This window comes from Cicer arietinum, chromosome 3 (genome assembly GCF_000331145.2).
Source record: "Cicer arietinum cultivar CDC Frontier isolate Library 1 chromosome 3, Cicar.CDCFrontier_v2.0, whole genome shotgun sequence".
In the NCBI taxonomy this organism is placed as follows: Eukaryota; Viridiplantae; Streptophyta; class Magnoliopsida; order Fabales; family Fabaceae; genus Cicer; species Cicer arietinum.
The window spans coordinates 55,314,711-55,325,771 of NC_021162.2; positions in this window are offsets into that span (position 1 = coordinate 55,314,711).

Consider the following 11,061-nt stretch of genomic DNA (forward strand, 5'->3'; position numbering starts at 1 on the left):
ATGAATGATGTTTGATTGGTGCACGCGCGTGGGAAAATGAGACCTTTACTTTAAAAATAATATTTTGTATTACTAAAAATTTTGTCGTACATTGTAAAGTTATTTACTTTTCATTATTGACTTTTAATAGAAATGCGGAAGTGAGATTTCATTTGCTGGTAAATAATTGAATGTAATTAATTTCAGTCAACCTTGCTTATTTTGAATTTCAATTAAAGAGACTTTATTTTATTTTGGAGCATAAGTGAATATTGATCTAATATCTGGAATATTAATTTTGCAAATAAATGAATAAATAATATTTTAGTAAATTGCATTACATTCTCTTACAAAAAAAAAAATATCAAGTCATAGCGCTGTTGTATCTTTTACAGCGCTCGATTCCACAGCGCTTTTTTTTTTTTTGAAAAAGCGTTGTAAATGGATTAAAAAAAGCGCTGTAAAATACAGTTTTTCGCGTAGTGTGCAGGTGACGCCTAGTACTCTTGAAGCGTCGAAAGACGTTTTTATTTTGAAAACTTATATTATCTATTTTAAATCGCTTCATTGTTGAACGTCATTAAAATATTCAGAATTATCGCTATGATAGTGACATCGGATTGCAATTATTATTACTTTTAATTTGCTAAAGTTACATACGTTATGTTTCGAAAGAATTTTGCTAGTGTGATAAAATTTATCATTGTTTTAAAATTTATTATTTTTTCAGCGTTATTGTGATGTTCTAAGTGAGTATGTGATGCTCTTCACTAGGGATGGCAATAAAATCTGCATCTGCGGTTAACCATTCAAATTCTTCCCGATTTGGGTGGGGAAAACCTATTTGATTAGGTGCAAGTTTTCCCCAAAATTAAAATTCGGAGTGGGGACAGATTTGGGAGTATTGATATCCACTTCGCACTTGAATCCTCCTCGCTAGTAATGTCATTTTTTTTATAAACATATACATATTCAATATATTTAATATTTTTTAAATATTAAAAATTATAATCTTCTTTATAGAGAAAATATGATTTTAATATTTTTTAACTTATTATTGTATAACAATAATTATTTAATTATATTAATTATGATTCATGTGACTTTTAGATTTATTATTTTATTTATATGAATGGTTGCGGATGCGGACAAAGATGAAAAACTAAATTTCACATGATAAGAAATGATGGCGGGTGAGGGAGGCAAAATTCGCTCTGCCCCACCCCATTGCCATGCCTACTCTTTACCTTGTATATTATTTTTAAAAACTCGCTTTTTTTATAAGGAATTTCATTATTAAAATATAAAATTCAAAAATATTATTTTAAAGTTTAGGGTGTTATTGAATGGATGAAATCACACTTGAGTAACAGATTGTTAGTATGTCAAGTATGATGAGTAAGAGTGACGTGACTTGTAAAAAAAAATCGCAAAAATTTTGCTCAAAAATTACCTGTTGATATATTCACAAAAACTTTTGTATATATTTTTCTTAAATTGCATTTTTCTCTTCAAATGTTTCCTACAAAATTTTCTTTGTTTGCTGAGGAATAAATCCATCTAAATTTTCTATGAATTTTAAAATCGTTAAGAATAATTATCTGCGAAATTTGTTTTTTTGCAAAAAAGCCATTGTTAAAATCTGCAGGACAATTGTTAAATGATAAAGTGAATGATGATGACTATTTAAAGGAAATGACTCATACACCCAAGATTTCCGGAACCCTGATGACCTAACCCTGATAAATACAACCTATTTGGAAAATCAGCTCATGGTATGAAAATTTGGTGCCTTATATGGATTATGAATTGTCACAATCCAAATACCTTTTTTTCTTACCATTCACAATGTATACGTTTAAGGCATAAAAATAAAAGATAATTTCCTATAATATTTAATTACCTTAAATGTATTTTTTCCTGTAACCTTTAATTTTAGCGCTTTCTTATTATTTAGCGTCCGATTTAATTTGTTGCTACCGTAGAATTTTATTAACTCATGTTTAATTGTTATCGGGTCAATTCTTGTTTATCATTCAAACTTATTGATAAATTTTGCATGCATATTTATAATATTGAAAAATGTTATTTAAATACACATATTTGACACAATATTTGACATTATATGTACTATTCACCACATTTATATGGTGAACAATATTTAAAAAAATAATTGAAAACATAATTTTCTATTTTTTTCTATTTTTTTGTTATTGAAAAATATTTTTGGGACAAATATACAAATTTATACTATTAACCACCATGAATGATTCATTAACCACTAGAATATAAATTATTAACCGCTTATTTAACATTTATCTCATTAACCACTAAAATGTAACACATTAACTACTTTAGAGTACTAGTGTTTTAGTGGTTAAAGAAGTACTATAAAGTGGTTAATTAATGTCGGATATTTTAGTAGTTAATGAAATATAAATTTAAAAACAAAGACGTTAATAAAGTATTCAAATTGCTTAATGGCACAAACATATATAATGTTACAAAATATTAGAGGACTTCATTAAGGTTTGATTATTTCATGATTTTAACTTCATGTTTCTAATAGTTTGTGAATTGGTATGGTGCCTTCATTAACTTTTTATAGCATATTTAATAGTTTTCGGCGACAAAACATGAATATTTGAATGATAATTTCTATACTATTGTTTGACTCATTAAATTTATATTTTGATTTTCTTTAATGGTCTTTAATTTTATTTTATTTACACTTAGCATCGTCCAAACAGATATAAAGCTGACTCAAACGTTGAAAATAGCACATTTGACTTTGGTATTAATCAACTGACACGTCATCTGAGAATAATCATTAGCGTCGGCTTATTGGCGCTAAAGACAATATTATGTAAACGAAACATGTAGCGTTGGAAAGACTAACACTAAAGTCAATTAAAAGAAATATAAAATAAATAAAAGTCAACTCTATAAATATATTAGTTTGTCCAACGCTAAAGTAGACAAATAAAATGTATTCACACAATTTACATAATTCAATCAAATAAAATGTATCCGCTTTAAAATTTTCATCTTTATCAGAAACTTTCGTTTTAAAAAACGCATGAGTTTTCTTATGTTTAACCATCGTATCACTCCTAACGAAATACACAAATTAGTTACACAAAGCATTCAGACAAAGAGTTCACAATTTTCAAGGTTACAATTCACATTCACAAAGTAAACCAATTCACAAATTCACAATCTTAAATCCATACTACGCTAATCATCACAATTTACACGCTAAAGTTTACAATTTCGATTCTCACACTAAAATCGTTCACAATTAACAAAGTCACAAATACAATTCACACGCTACTACTAGTTCACAATTTTAAACTAAAAATAATTCAAAATTAACAAATAGTAGAAGAGGAAAAGAGTAAGTACTTGAAAAATCTAAGAAGCGGATTGAGATAGTATGAGTACCAAGACCAAATGATGGCGTTGGCAGCGGGCCGCTGCAAATGTGAAATGAGATGGAGAAGCATAGAGAGACACGAGGAGCAGTGGCGCTGGTCGGCAGAGGGGGGAAACTGCATAATGGAGTTGCAAAAAGAGAGTACGAGTGAAAAACCGAAAGGCCACAAAGAAGGGCTGAGTGGGAGAGACGTCGTGTAAAGACCGGTCGACGGCAGCGAACAAGAGGGGGACCAGAGAAAATCTAGGAGCAGAGAGAAAGAAAGCTATCATTATTATTTATAAATAAAATAAAAAATATATATATAGGGTTGTGGCCCCTGCGGCTCCTAACTGCTTATCTCCTATGCCCAATTAATCACGTTTTTCTTTCTAATGATTTCATTGATTCAATATTGTTAACCTCGTTTGGTAATTTTTATGTTTTGCAAACCTTTTTTTTCTTATCTATCCACTATCCTTTCCCATTAGAATGACGATCAAAACCAACAATATACTTCAATTAGATAGCTATTATAGAAAACACTGAACAAAAACAAAAACCTTTTCTATGTTAAAATATTTATTAAGTATATTGATGTGGCATGTTTGTTCCTATAGCCCACTCAAAAGTCACTTGATCTTAGTATGGATCTCATATTAAATCTTTCATCGTTAAGAGTTCATTCTTTTATCTATCAATCTTTCATTACTTTTTATTTCTTTAATGGCCTCTCAAGATGTGATTGCATATTTAATTATAAAGGCAAAGTATTGGATAATCAATTGAATGTATAATAAAAACTTATAATTTTTGTCGTTTCAATCCTCATTTTCGGGTAATATTCTGTTTATTTTAATTAAATATTTTTTAGCCTTGATGTACCTTTTACACTCAAACCAATTTTAAGCTAAATATGATCGACAACCAAGTTAAAAGAGATCCCAATATAAGTAATTTAAATTCGATATAGTCAAATTTTCTTGACTACTATCGAGGTCGCTTATCCATTTTAATATAAAAAAGGTATTTACTAAAAGTAAAAAGATGAGTCGACCAAAGTTAAGCTAGTTAGAAATTATATTAAATTGACCAAGTTAATTTGAAATACAAACTTAGCGCATAATATGACACCATAAATCCAAAAAGATAATATATATATATATATATATATATATAATTTATATTAGATTTTTATAAAAATTTGTAGTGGATAAATGAAACTCCTTTTAAAAGAAACAATAAATATTTCTAAATGATTTAGGATATTAAATTTCTCAAGATACGTACATGAAACAATTTAAATTTTTTTCTCAAATAAAACAATGTAATCTTAATAAATTTGATTTAATAATAATTTTTAATTTAATTCTAAAAATTTACTAGTACTAACAAAAAAATTGACAAAAAGTATTTTCTACTTAAATAAATAAAAGACAACTTATAAATCTCATTCCCAATATCACATATCATAACGGAAAATTTTCTAAAGTACAACCACAAAAATAGAATTTTCAACGAGGCATCCACTTCACTTCAAGACAATAAATACAACTTATAATATTTACATTTTCGCAAATATGAACACATAAACAACGAAAGAGGTGAACTTCGAAAGTGGTAATAGTTTTAAAAAGGTGAAATGAATACCTAGAACATCAAGTAAATATTCACTACACCAAAAATGATATTTTATAGCACGCCTTTTACAACGCTTATTAAATACAAGCGCTGTTGTAGAATTTTTTAAAAGTAATGGAGGATACAACAACGCTTTTTTGATAAGCGTTGTAGAAAAAGCGCTATTGTAGGGTCATATAGGATCACATAGCGCTTGCACAAAGTGATTACAACCCTTTTACAGCGCTTTTTGTAAAAGCGCTGTAAATTGAAGTGCTCTCCCATAGCTTTTATAGCGCTTTTTGAGCGCTTTAAACACAAGCGCTGTAAAATGTAACGCTCCCACCTTATGTTACATGGCTTTTAAAGCGCTTTTTGTGAAAGCGTTGTAAAAGCCTTGCGCTTTCACATAATTAAAGGACCTATTAGAGTGCTTATAACACAAGCGTTGTAAAATCATTCACTTTAAATAAAAATCATTTACTTTAAATAAATAAAAACAAATTTAAAACAAATTTACGAACCCTCATCTCCTCTACACTAGGAACCCTTCTCTCCTCTACGTACTGTGCAGCCATCTACTGCTCCTCCTTTATAAAAAAATTGGATACGTTGTCTCAGGTACTGTATTTATTAATTTGTTGTTATCACTAAAACTAATAAATTGTTACATAATAAATCATATAAAATCTATTCTTTTTTGAATTTTGTTTATCTATTCTGTTTTGAAATCAGACTTGGACTTTGGTTTCCATTTTCCAATACTAGATATGTGTACTATATATTGGTATAATGTTATCAGTAGCTTATTATTTGTATAACTGCATATATATAGGTCATATAATATGGACCGAAAATGAATGTCTGTCAACCGATTGTCAAAAGAGTATGACAATGGAGTAAAGGAGTTTGTTGAGTTTGCAGTGAAGAATGCAAAAGATCCAAATAGAGTTGTTTGTCCTTGTTTAAAATGTTGTTTTTGAAAACGTGTTAGAGAAGATGAATTGGAAGGACATTTAGTATGGCATGGAATTGATCAAAGCTATACATGTTGGATAAGACATGGTGAGAAAAAAAAGGAAACATTAACTTTGAGAATGGTTCAACATATGCTTCAATTGATTTCGACACAGATACATATGAGCCAGACCGAGTTAAGGAGATTGCAAAAGCAGTTGAAGAAGATCTTCGGGATTATCCTAAAATGTTTTAGAGTTTGTTCAGTGATGCAGAGAAACCGTTATATAATGGTTGTACTAAATTCACAAGATTGTCGGAGATATTAAAGTTGTACAACTTAAAAGCGAGTAATGGATGGTCTGGTAAAAGCTTCACAGAATTATTAACACTCTTAAAAGATATGTTGTCAGATGATAATGAACTTCACAGTCGAACCTATGAGGCTAAACGAACTTTGTGCTCTATTGGCATGAGTTACGAAAGGATTGATGCGTGTCCTAACGATTGCATTTTATTTCGAAACGAATATAAATTACTAAAGGCGTGTCTGAAATGCAATGTCTCTCGATATAAGAAGAAAGAATCTACTCCAGCAAAAGTCGTGCGGTATTTTTCTATAATACCAAGACTTAGGAGCATGTGTCACAGTGAAGAAGATTCAAGACAGTTGACATAGCATGCAGATGAAAGAATTTGAGATGGAAAGTTTCAACCCCCTGCAGATTCTCCATAATGGGAAAAAATTGATCACGAGTATCTTGAATTTGGGATAGAATCAAGAAATCTACAACTTGGACTTTCTACTGATGGAATGAATCTACATGGTCTTCAAAGCATCTCACACAGCACATGGCCTGTGATTTTGTTGATCTATAACCTACCTCCATGGTTATTTATGAAACGTAAGTTTATGATGTTGGCTCTGTTAATTTCTGGACCCAAACAACCGAGGAACAATATCGACGTATACTTGACTCCTTTAATTAAATATTTAAAAAATATGTGGGAAACAGGTGTGGAAGTTTACGATGGGTATAAGAAATAATGTTTCAATTTGAGGGCTATGTTGTTCGGCACAATTATAGCCAGTGTGCATGTCCTATATGTGAAGAGAGTACAAATTGGATGCAGTTGAAACATGGTAAGAAGAATGTATTTCTTGGACATCGTAGATTTTTACCTTATAGTCATCAGTATTATGGGTGGAGAAATGCATTCAATGGAAAATCAGAGGAAGATAGAGCACCTGTAGCATCGACTAGATATCAAATACTTGAAAAAGTACAAGGTTTGACCAATAAATTTGGCAAACCTTTTGCGGGAGAGCTGGTCAAAACTGGGTGGAAGAAAAAGTCAGTTTTCTTTGAAGTGTCATATTGGATGTCATTGTATATAAGACATTTCCTCGATGTGATGCATATTGAAAAAAAATGTATTTAATAGTGTTATTGGTACATTACTCAATGTTTCAGGAAAGTCTAAAGATGACATCAATGCAAATTTGGACTTGGTCAATATTGGAATAAGAAATGAATTGGGTCCCGTAAAGAAAGGAAATCGCACATATCTACCTCCAGCCGCTCATACTCTATCTAGAAAGGAAAAAAATTGTTTTATGTAAATTTCTACACGAAGTTAAAGTTCCAGAAGGATACTCTTCAAACATTAAAAATTTGGTTTGTATGAAAGACCTCAAGTTAAAAGGTTTGAAGACCCATGATTGTCATATTCTAATGGATCATTTGCTGCCAATAGGTATACGTTACGTTCCATTTTACCTTAATTAGCAGGGGGAGCCATAACTAGATTATGTTTCTTCTTCAGGGAAATTTGTAGTAAAGTGATCGATCCTCAGAAATTACCGACATTGTAGAGGGAAATTGTTGTTACTTTGTGTGAGCTTGAAATGTATTTCCCACCCTCGTTTTTTGATATAATGGTTCACCTTACTGTTCATCTTGTTAAGGAGACACAATTTTGTGGGCCAGCTTATATGAGATGGATGTATCTGATATAACGATATATGAAAATATTAAAAGGGTACGTAAATAGTAGAAGTCGACCAGAATGTTGTACTGCTACATTGTCAAAGAAGCTGCTGAATTTTGTACTGAATATCTGTCCAATGTTGAATCCATAGGGCTTCCCATGTCTCGTCATTCGGGAAGAATATCAGGAGAATAGATAATTGGAAAGAGACTAATGACTATATCAAGGACAGAATGGGAGCAGGCACAATTGTATGTTCTGCACAATGATGATGAGGTTTAACCGTATATTACAATACACGTGGATCAGTTATCTAGTTTGAACATGAATAGGAATCAAAATTGGATAACTCGAGAGCACAATCGAAGTTTTATAACATGGTTAAATAATCACATAAAGTCAAAGTTTGATATAGACCCCAGATCAATTTCACAGAGATTGAGGTGGCTAGCAAATGGTCCGAGTTTACATGTCTTTTCGTACACCGGTTATGTAATTAACGGCTACACATTTTATACCAAAGAACAATATGATCAAGCCATTATGCAAAATAGTGGAGTCACTGTCGTAGCTGAAGCGATGCATGTCTCAAGTGCAAAAGACAAAAACCCAATATATGCAAATCTATCATATTTTTGGGTTATCGAGCGCATATGGGAGTTAGATTACACAATGTTTCGTGTTGCCGTATTTGGTTGCAAGTGGGTCAATAATAATAATGGCGTTCGGATTGATGAGTCAGGGTTCTTGCTTGTCGATTTTAATAGGGTGGGATACAAAGATGAGCCTTTTATTTTAGCGTCACAAGCTCAACAAGTGTTTTTTGTCACTGGTCCTGCTGATGATAAATGGTATGTTGTCCTATCGACCAATAAAATAAGTGATGATAACAATAATGATGAAGATGCTGGTAATGATCTTTTATTTGCAACATCACAACCACATGAAATTGATTCAACTGATGATGGTTTATATCTTAGAGATGATCATGATGAGGGAATTTAGATTAATTCATCATTTCGTATCGTTAATGGACAAACAAATGTGAATCCCACCAGGAAAAGAAGAAGGACATCTTAATGTGTTTAATTGTTTTATATAAGCCATGTAATCTGAACTGAGTTCATGTAATTTAATTGTTTGATCTGTCAGAATTGAACATTTTAGTATTTAGCTTGAACTGTATTTGATTTTCTGTTTATACTTATTTTCTGCTTATATTTAGTTTGATCTTAGTGTACATTTTATACTAAGTTCATGTAATTTAAGTGTTTGACCTGCAAAAACTGATTTTCTACTTATATTGAACTTGAAAATGCATTGTTTGAGTACTGAGAATTTTTCTTGGACTTTAACTGATCATCCCAATATGATCTGATCATATAATTTAGCATTGATATATATATATTTCAGTCGTGTGAGGGGGAAAGGATTTGGCGTAACTCCTAAAAGCTATTTTTCATAAGAGAAGCGCCAAAATCCATCTAATAAGGAGGTATTAGAGAAGCTCAAATTCCTATCAGAGAAAATGGCACTCTTGGTGAAGACAAATAAAGACAAGCAACTTCCAGATCAGCTCCAACATGAAATACAAATGGAGAGTGAAAACGCGAGTTGCAACATTGGTCTCAAAATTCTTCCCGAGGTAATTAATTACTTAATAAAATAAGAAATTCATTCAACCTAATTGTTTCACATACTTATGTATTAACCATTGATTTAGGGTGTCACTCCTTGCGTGTTGTACTTATCCTCCCCAACTCATTGCAAGGTCAGAAAAGCAACATTGTACAATACTTTGGGAGAAGTATTGCACAACACACTGATCCATGCGGGCCATGTCAAAGTATCACCAGTTATTGTTTTGGAACCAAATGCACTGTTGTCTATACCGGACAACAATGCAGATATGAATTATTTGGGCGAAGCAATTGGTAGTTACGTGGCATGGCATACACATCTTGTTGCCCTTGATAAGGTATGTTTAATTAATTGAAATGTATGTTTAATTGATATGTATATTTAATTGCACGATATATGATTATGATTGATTATATTTAATTGTTGATTTTTTTTTTCCGATGTTAACTTTAATTTCACATTTATTTAGATTCATACAAAGTCTAAAGGGAATGATAAGAAGATTCCCAGAAACGAGTTAGTCACATCGCCGGAAAAGGTTTGTCACATTTATTCTGTAAGGTATGTCATTTTTTCAGATTCAATAAACTAAAAAACTAATTAACCTCGTTTTTTCAAATTCAATCCAATAAACCACCCGCACAACAAATCAGATGCCAGAACAAACCAGATGTCGTACCACAACTGGATGTTCGTGGTAAAAATAAAGCCGGCAAACTTCAAAAATTGGAGAGTAATAAAGCTATCAAACTTCAAAAGCTAGAGTGTAATAAAGCTGCTCAAAAACTGGATCAGGGAAAATCAGTTGTTGCTCCTGCTCCTAAAATAAGTCAATCATGTCTTGCTCAATATGGGTCGTGTCTTGACATAAAGGTAAAAACGAATTGGAGCAGCAACAATGATTCACGCATCATAAGCATGGATAAACTATATTCGGAGATGAGCATGAAGAACTACTTGAAAAAGAGCATATATACAAACTTCTCAACCATAAGGAGTTGCGTGCTACTATCATCAGCTTATACATTAGGTAAAATTTACTTTTAATTGCATTTATTGGTAATTAATTTAATTTATTGGTAATTAATCTAATTTGAAATTTTCATTGAAGGTTTTTGTATGAGAAGTTGGTGTGCACACACAGATTGTCAAATAGATTTTCATTCTTGTCTCCGCATAAGCTTTCGATGTTTAAACTCGATCCAGTGAATGTAAAGAAATACATTGTAGATATCCTATTAGGAAATAAAGAGAAGGATAAGTTGTTCCTTGCACCATATAATTCAGGGTACGTAATTATATATTCTTTATTTATATCTTATTTAATTTATAATATCTTAATTTATTAGTTGTGTAAACAAAATTGTCAACCAAATTTTTGTTGTTGTAGGGCACATTGGGTGCTATTTGCAATCAATGCGACCTCTGAAGTTATATACTATTTAGATCCCTTGCAC